Here is an 8365-nt window from a genome sequence, read left to right as displayed (position 1 = left end):
TCAGTCGCTGATCCAGGATTCGAGCCCTGGCTCGAATCCTCTCTAATTGCCTGCGAATCCTCCTCGCAGTTTTATGAAATAAATCAGAGAGACGCGTCTTCCAGCATCTCGGTTAAGGAAGCTTCGGTCCCCTGTGATAACTTTTCACACGTGTCATTCTCCATGTTTAGTAGTGTTCTTATGTTTATATAGGACCACGTGACGTCATCACTGAGGGGTGAACTTTCAACACCGGAATGAACTTTCCACACCGGAATGAACTTTCCACACCGTGCTGAGAGAGAGAGAGCTGACTGATAGCATCACATGGCTGCCCGGTATTGGAGAACCGACCTTTAATACCTTTTTTTTTATGGGGAGGAAGGGGGATCTGGCCCCATCATGGGTGTACTTCACACCGTTCATGGGGGGGCTTCATACCTACTTCCCACTTAGGTTATTAAATTTACATAAAATTTTAAACGTCTATATCTCGCCCCCACGAGCTCTTGGGCATCGGGTATCAAGATGTTGGTGGGCAGCTTTATGGGCATAATGAGGCAGGAATTATGGGTGTGGCTGGCCATTAACTGCCAGGCTAACGCTGGGTATCTTGACGGGCATGAAACACCTCCTCACAGGTGGAGATGAGTCCGGGAAGCTGTGGCCAGGTGGACCTGCATCTTCCAGGGTTGGGGTCCGAAGACCCAACAGACCAGATGTGGACCATAACAACATGGTCGACGTTATGGTCCACAGGTGGAGACAAGTCTTGAAAGTGCGGCTGTGGCCAGGCGGACCGCGACGGTCCAGGCTGTGGCTAGATGGACCGCGACGGTCCAGGCTGTGGCTAGATGGACCGCGATGGTCCAGGATGTGGCCAGGTAAACCGCGACGGTCCAGGCTGTGGCTAGATGGACCGCGACGGTCCAGGCTGTGGCCAGGTGGACCGCGACGGTCCAGGCTGGGACCCGCATGCAAGATGAAGCCGCTGATCGCCTGAAGTCTCTCCCTCACGCTAGAAGGAAGACACCAACCACTTGCGAAACCTGTTTATCTTTACTCAATCATGGCGGCTTTGTATACATCTATTAAACAATTTATGAGATCCGAAGCGCTACAAAGTTGTTTATAACAACAATATCCTTGTTGTGAAGTTTTCTTGCTCGCAAATTTGTTATTAAATGTAAACAAAGCCGACCCTGATTAAGGAAAGATGTACAGGTTTCGTAAGTGGATGAGTAAAACTTGATGAATCCAGATCCTAGAACGATGTGTTGAAGTGACTGAAAAGTCGTTATTCATAGAACTCACTCGATATCGTGGGTCGAACACTGCTCGTACACCATCCAGGTCTGGTCCAGCACAGTAGGGTCCAGACCGAACCGTAGGTCGCCAGGACCGACCCAACTGAGGATGGAGACCGAACCATGTGTCGCCAGGACCGACCCAACTGAGGATGGAGACCGAACCGTGGGTCGCCAGGACCGACCCAACTGAGGATGGAGACCGAACCGTAGGTCGCCAGGACCGACCCAACTGAGGATGGAGACCGAACCGTGGGTCGCCAGGACCGACCCAACTGAGGATGGAGACCGAACCATGGGTCGCCAGGACCGACCCAACTGAGGATGGAGACCGAACCGTAGGTCGCCAGGACCGACCCAACTGAGGATGGAGACCGAACCGTGGGTCGCCAGGACCGACCCAACTGAGGATGGAGACCGAACCATGGGTCGCCAGGACCGACCCAACTGAGGATGGAGACCGAACCGTGGGTCGCCAGGACCGACCCAACTGAGGATGGAGACCGAACCATGGGTCGCCAGGACCGACCCAACGTCAGTAGTGTTACTCCACAACCCACAACTCTTTAGTGGCCTCACGTGAAGGTAGCCAGAAGCAAAGGTTGTAGGGTTGTAGAGCGCCCTTCGCAGTGCCACCTCCCACACATTTGGGACCACCTTGGTGCCACCACAGGCAGGAAACGACAGCTTTACCTGTAGACTGGCAGAGGGACGGTTACCATAACTGCTTCCAGCTTCCTGAACGAGGCGCCGAGGGAACCATGAAAAGCTTTTAGCGTCTTCTCTCTGGCTGTTGACTCGGGCGTTATAGAAGCTTCCACGTGACAACCATTAAGGCGTGGGGGGGGGGGGTAGTTGATCTGGTACTGGTCGGGTACCAGTACGTACGTAATATGGTATCTTACGCTCTCCCTCTACGAGGACCTGTATAGGATAAAGTAATTTCTGTATATCTTGCGGTTATCTTGAAATGATTTCGGGGCTTTAGTGTCCCAGCGGCCCGGTCCTCGACCAGGCCTCCACCCCCAGGAAGCAGCCCGTGACAGCTGACTAACACCCAGGTACCTATTTTACTGCTAGGTAACAGGGGCATAGGATGAAAGAAACTCTGCCCATTGTTTCTCGCCGGCGCCCGGGATCGAACCCGGGACCACAGGATCACAGTCCAGCGTGCTGTCCACTCGGCCGACCGGCTCCCTCTCCAGAATAGAATATAGAATAGTGTGTTAGAATATCACCATGGCTGTTAAAGGCAGCAGCACAGGCCCTCAGCATACCTCTGGCACTAATCTATAATGAGTCACTTACACAGAGGGAATTGCCAAACTGCTGGAAGAAGGCAAATATGGTGCCAATCTAAAGAAAGGAGATAGAGAAGAGGCACTTAATTACATACCAGTGTCACTCACAAGCATCCCTATCAAAGTACTTAAATGAATAATAACGTTTAGACTAGTTTCACACTTAGAAAGAATTAGGTTTGTAAGTAAACAACAACAACACGACTTTAGAGAAGGGAAATCATGCCTGACGAACCTCCTGGAGTTTTATAATAAGGTAACGAAAATAAGGCAAAATAGAGAAGGATGGGCAGAGTACATATTTCTGGACCGCCAAAAACCTTTGATACAGTACCACACAGAAGGCTGTTAGATCAACTTGAGAGGCAGGCGGGAGTAGACGGAGACGCACTCCCATGGGTAAGGAATTACCTGACAGGTGTCAGAGAGTGACAGTGAGAGGCGAAGAGTCGGACTGGTGTAGACTAACAGGCGGGGTGCCTCAAGGATCGGTGCTGGGACCCATTCTAAACCACATTTATGTAAACGACTTTACTGCAAGAGTTGAGTCTGATATGTCAATGTTTTCAGATGATGCAAAACTAATGAAGGTTGCGACAGATGAGGATTGTAAGATTCTCCTGGTAGTTAAACACTAACAAGTGCAAGGTAATGGAAATGGGAGTCAGGAGCCAGGAGACCGAAAGGCCAATATACGATGAAGGGGACACTACCTCCCTATAACATCTAGAGAATAGGACCTGGAAGTGGACATAACACCAAACCTAACTCCAGAGGCTCATATAAACAGAATAACTTCAGCCGCATACTCTACTCTGGCAAAAGTCAGAACATCCTTCAGAAACTTGAATAAGGAGGCTTTTAGATCATTGTATACGGCTTTGGTGAGGCCAGTCTTAGAGTATGCCACTACACACTACACTACACTACACTACACTACACTACACTACACTACACTACACTACACTACACTACACTACACTACACTACACTACACTACACTACACTACACTACACTCTTAGAGTATGCCGCCCCATCATGGAGCCCCTCTTTTAAAATCACACAAGGAATCTCGATAAGGTGCAGAAGTTTGCAACGAGAGCTCGTCCCAGAGCTGCGAGGGATGAGGTACGAAGACAAACTGAAGGAACTAAAACCTGGCGACGTTAGAAAAGATGAGGGAGAGGAGGGACATAATACAGACGTATAAACTACATAGAAGGATTGACAAGGCGGAAACAGGAAATATTTACAATGAAAAACAATAGCACAAGGAAGCACGGATGAAAGCAAGAGACTCAGATATGTCATAGGGATGTTAGAAAGTTTTCTTTTAGTGTAAGGGATAGTGAGTAAATGGAATGACCTAAAGAAGCAGATTTGTAGAGGTTAACTCCATTCATAATTTTAAAATCAGGTATGATAGAGAAATAGGTCAGGAGTCATTGCAACCAACGGCTACAAAAGCGGAGTCCAAGAGCTAGGATTCGACCCTGCTCAAATAGAGGCACAAATAGGCGAGTACACACACACACACACACACACACACTTTGATGGCACAGATTCCCGACACAGACACACATTAAAGATTTCTGGTACAACAGTCCAGTTTACACTCCAGGCCACAGATGCTACACCTTGTTTTACACTGTTCTACACCTATTTAATCCAGCCAGAATCATAACCACGTGTATAAAATGTGATTATACATTTTGTCTATTCTGACTCAGTTATTTACACTCGAGACATCAGGTGTGATGGACAGACATACACCAACACCCACCACAGGTCCACCTAGGGGGGGGGGTGGGGGTTGGGTCTCGGGTAACGGGTACCCAAAAGGGGTTCTTGAGGTTCTTGGGTGTGGCCCCCACGTTGTCCAGGATGGTGGCTGTGGCCCAATATGGCGACAGGTTAATTACTGATGCCAGTGAGGCAGTAAGAGCGAGCCACACCTGCGTGTGGCGACGCAGAGAGGTGCTGCTGGCATGGCTGATCTTCCGAGATAGTCTTACAGGAGAATGTTGATGACATTAAGGGTGATCTTACGGCATGACCTTACGAGAGCATACTAATGACGGGGGGAGGGGGGTGATCTTACGGGCTGATGATGCTGATCGGAGGAATGATCTTAAGTTGCTTTCGACAAGGGGAATCTTACGGATGGATGCTAACGCAAGAGTAATCTTACGAGAGGGGGAGAAGGAAGATCAAAGTCTCAGGTTACTCTGAGGACATGTTTGGCCGGGGTTCAGTCTGCTTTTATGGAAACATCGGATCGAGAGTCGATCCGCGGGCCGTTCCCAGGTTGGAACTGTGAGGTGGCAAGTCCTGGCTCCAGTGTCTCAAAAGTGTCCTGGCTCCAGTGTCTCAACATTGTCCTGGCTCCAGTGTCTCAACATTGTCCTGGCTCCAGTGTCTCAACAGTGTCCTGGCTCCAGTGTCTCAACAGTGTCCTGGCTCCAGTGTCTCAACATTGTCCTAGCTCCAGTGTCTCAACATTGTCCTGGCTCCAGTGTCTCAACATTGTTCTGGCTCCAGTGTCTCAACATTGTCCTGGCTCCAGTGTCTCAACATTGTCCTGGCTCCAGTGTCTCAACAGTGTCCTGGCTCCAGTGTCTCAACATTGTCCTGGCTCCAGTGTCTCAACATTGTCCTGGCTCCAGTGTCTCAACATTGTCCTGGCTCCAGTGTCTCAACAGTGTCCTGGCTCCAGGGTCTCAACATTACAGCAGCCCTGGTGACAGCAGCTACTGAACACCTCTATAGAGCAGACGGAAACCAGTACTCAGCATGGGAGACGGATGAAGGTCTGGAAGCCTTTCGTCTGATCCTAGTGAGATCACTCGTCACAAGTTCATCGACCAGCTGCGAGAAGAGAGCATTGCTAAAGAGGAGACGAAGATGTTTGCAGGAAACACGGACGGAAGTCGCCAAAAGGAGCATCTGCCAACTGCAACAGGGTGCTTGGACGGCAGCCTCCGTTCTTCAGTAGTATGGAAGATTAAGTTTTACTCCAGTGCAGCTGAACCCAAAAACCACATTACCCGTGGAAGTGAAAACTATTTATATGCTCGCTGAGGGATTTATTGTGGCGCGAGAGAGCCAATATTAAAGACTGTCTCAGAATAAATATAAATTCGTGGGTTGCATCATATTTTATTGATGTAGATAAATCGTGTGTGATTAATGAAGAGACGAAGGCAATTATTAAACAAGTGAATTCATAGTAATATTTCTTTGCTGAAGAACATTTAGTAAATCAAAGGTTAATGAGTTCTACTAATATCAGTATTGGAAGGTGTTGTCATGTTGTTATTGAACTTGACCGCGGGAGTGTTGCCACATGTGATGTTGTTGTTGAACTTGACCGCGGGAGTGTTGCCACATGTGATGTTGTTGTTGAACTTGACCGCGGGAGTGTTGCCACATGTGATGTTGTTGTTCAACTTGACCGCGGGAGTGTTGCCACATGTGATGTTGTTGTTCAACTTGACCGCGGGAGTGTTGCCACATGTGATGTTGTTGTTCAACTTGACCGCGGGAGTGTTGCCACATGTGATGTTGTTGTTCAACTTGACCGCGGGAGTGTTGCCACATGTGATGTTGTTATTGAACTTGACCGCGGGAGTGTTGCCACATGTGATGTTGTTGTTCAACTTCACCGCGGGAGTGTTGCCACATGTGATGTTGTTGTTGAACTTGACCGCGGGAGTGTTGCCACATGTGACACTTGACATATTTTCCGCTTTAAGCAAATGTACTTTTAATTTCCAGTAAATAATTTATTCTTTTACATTGTGTTTCGATTCGCTGGTTTCTTCAGCTTGTATAGTGTTTGTCTGAGTCTGGTGTGTATAGTGTATGTCTGAGTCTGGTGTGTATAGTGTTTGTCTGAGTCTGGTGTGTATAGTGTTTGTCTGAGTCTGGTGTGTATAGTGTTTGTCTGAGTCTGGTGTGTATAGTGTTTGTCTGAGTCTGGTGTGTATAGTGTTTGTCTGAGTCTGGTGTGTATAGTGTTTGTCTGAGTCTGGTGTGTATAGTGTATGTCTGAGTCTGGTGTGTATAGTGTTTGTCTGAGTCTGGTGTGTATAGTGTTTGTCTGAGTCTGGTGTGTATAGTGTTTGTCTGAGTCTGGTGTGTATAGTGTTTGTCTGAGTCTGGTGTGTATAGTGTTTGTCTGAGTCTGGTGTGTATAGTGTTTGTCTGAGTCTGGTGTGTATAGTGTTTGTCTGAGTCTGGTGTGTATAGTGTTTGTCTGAGTCTGGTGTGTATAGTGTTTGTCTGAGTCTGGTGTGTATAGTGTTTGTCTGAGTCTGGTGTGTATAGTGTATGTCTGAGTCTGGTGTGTATAGTGTTTGTCTGAGTCTGGTGTGTATAGTGTTTGTCTGAGTCTGGTGTGTATAGTGTTTGTCTGAGTCTGGTGTGTATAGTGTATGTCTGAGTCTGGTGTGTATAGTGTTTGTCTGAGTCTGGTGTGTATAGTGTTTGTCTGAGTCTGGTGTGTATAGTGTTTGTCTGAGTCTGGTGTGTATAGTGTTTGTCTGAGTCTGGTGTGTATAGTGTATGTCTGAGTCTGGTGTGTATAGTGTTTGTCTGAGTCTGGTGTGGAACACTGAGCACAATTAACGTAACACCAGGCAGCTCGGACACATTACCACTGTATTGATAGAAATGATCTGACCTGAATGAAACATTAGCCAGATTGGCGACCATGGCTATCCAGTTTTGTGGCGGGGAAGTCGGCAGCGAGCAGCCCGGGTCTCTGTCCACGGCAGAGCAGGCAGAGTTTCTTTCACCCTATGTCACTGTTACCTAGCAGTAAAATAGGTACCTGGGTGTTAGTCAGCTGTCACGGGCTGCTTCCTGGGGGTGGAGGCCTGGTCGAGGACCGGGCCGCGGAGACACTAAAAAGCCCCGAAATCATCTCAAAATAACTTCAAGATAGCGGATACATAGATTGGAGACCCGGGAGCGGCCGGTTTATTTCACTTGCCACGGGGTTGGAAGGCTGAGTGTGGGACACTTCCTCAATGACTGACTGAGGTGCTGCTCCCCTTTAAGTGGACAGTGGTACTGGCAAGAGGGGAAGTAAGACCCGGAGTGTTGCCACATAAACAAGAATTCTTACTTTAAATAAAATCGGGCCTTTGTTTATCGGGCAAAATGACAGGACACAATTTACTATGACCAACTTAATATATATTGACAGTTAGCCAACAAATGTCTTCTAAAGTGCTTGATAATCTGTCTAGTTCTGCTTGGCTTTGGCTATAATTCATCAAGCACTTGCGTATCCATTTGCGAAACCAGTACATCTTTACTCGATCGTGGCGGCTTAGTTTGCATTGAGGTATCCCCCTAGGGGCGCCTGACAGCTGGGTGGACAGCGCTTCGGATTCGTAGTCCTGAGGTTCCAGGTTCGATCCCCGGTGGAGGCGGAGACAAATAGGCAAAATGTTTCTTTCACCCTGATGCCCCTGTTACCTAGCAGTAATATAGGTACCTGGGAATTAGACAGCTGCTACGGGCTGCTTCCTGGGGGGTGGAGGCCTGGTCGAGGACCGGGCCGCGTGTACACTAAGCCCCAAAATCATCTCAAGATAACCTCTCCATCTCTGTTGTCAAAACTATATTGTTCCAGACACTCAGGAGATAAAGTACATTCCCAACGACCTGAAAGCACCAGTATAAAAAGCTATGATTTGTTCAGATCCGAAACTTATGTTTATGGGCAGCACATAAACCTTCATCTGTTCTTTATGGACCAGACTGTG

Source organism: Procambarus clarkii, chromosome 22 (genome assembly GCF_040958095.1).
Source record: "Procambarus clarkii isolate CNS0578487 chromosome 22, FALCON_Pclarkii_2.0, whole genome shotgun sequence".
Lineage (NCBI taxonomy): Eukaryota > Metazoa > Arthropoda > Malacostraca > Decapoda > Cambaridae > Procambarus > Procambarus clarkii.
The sequence above is the reverse complement of the archived record's forward strand: the minus strand, read 5'-3'. Positions refer to the sequence as shown.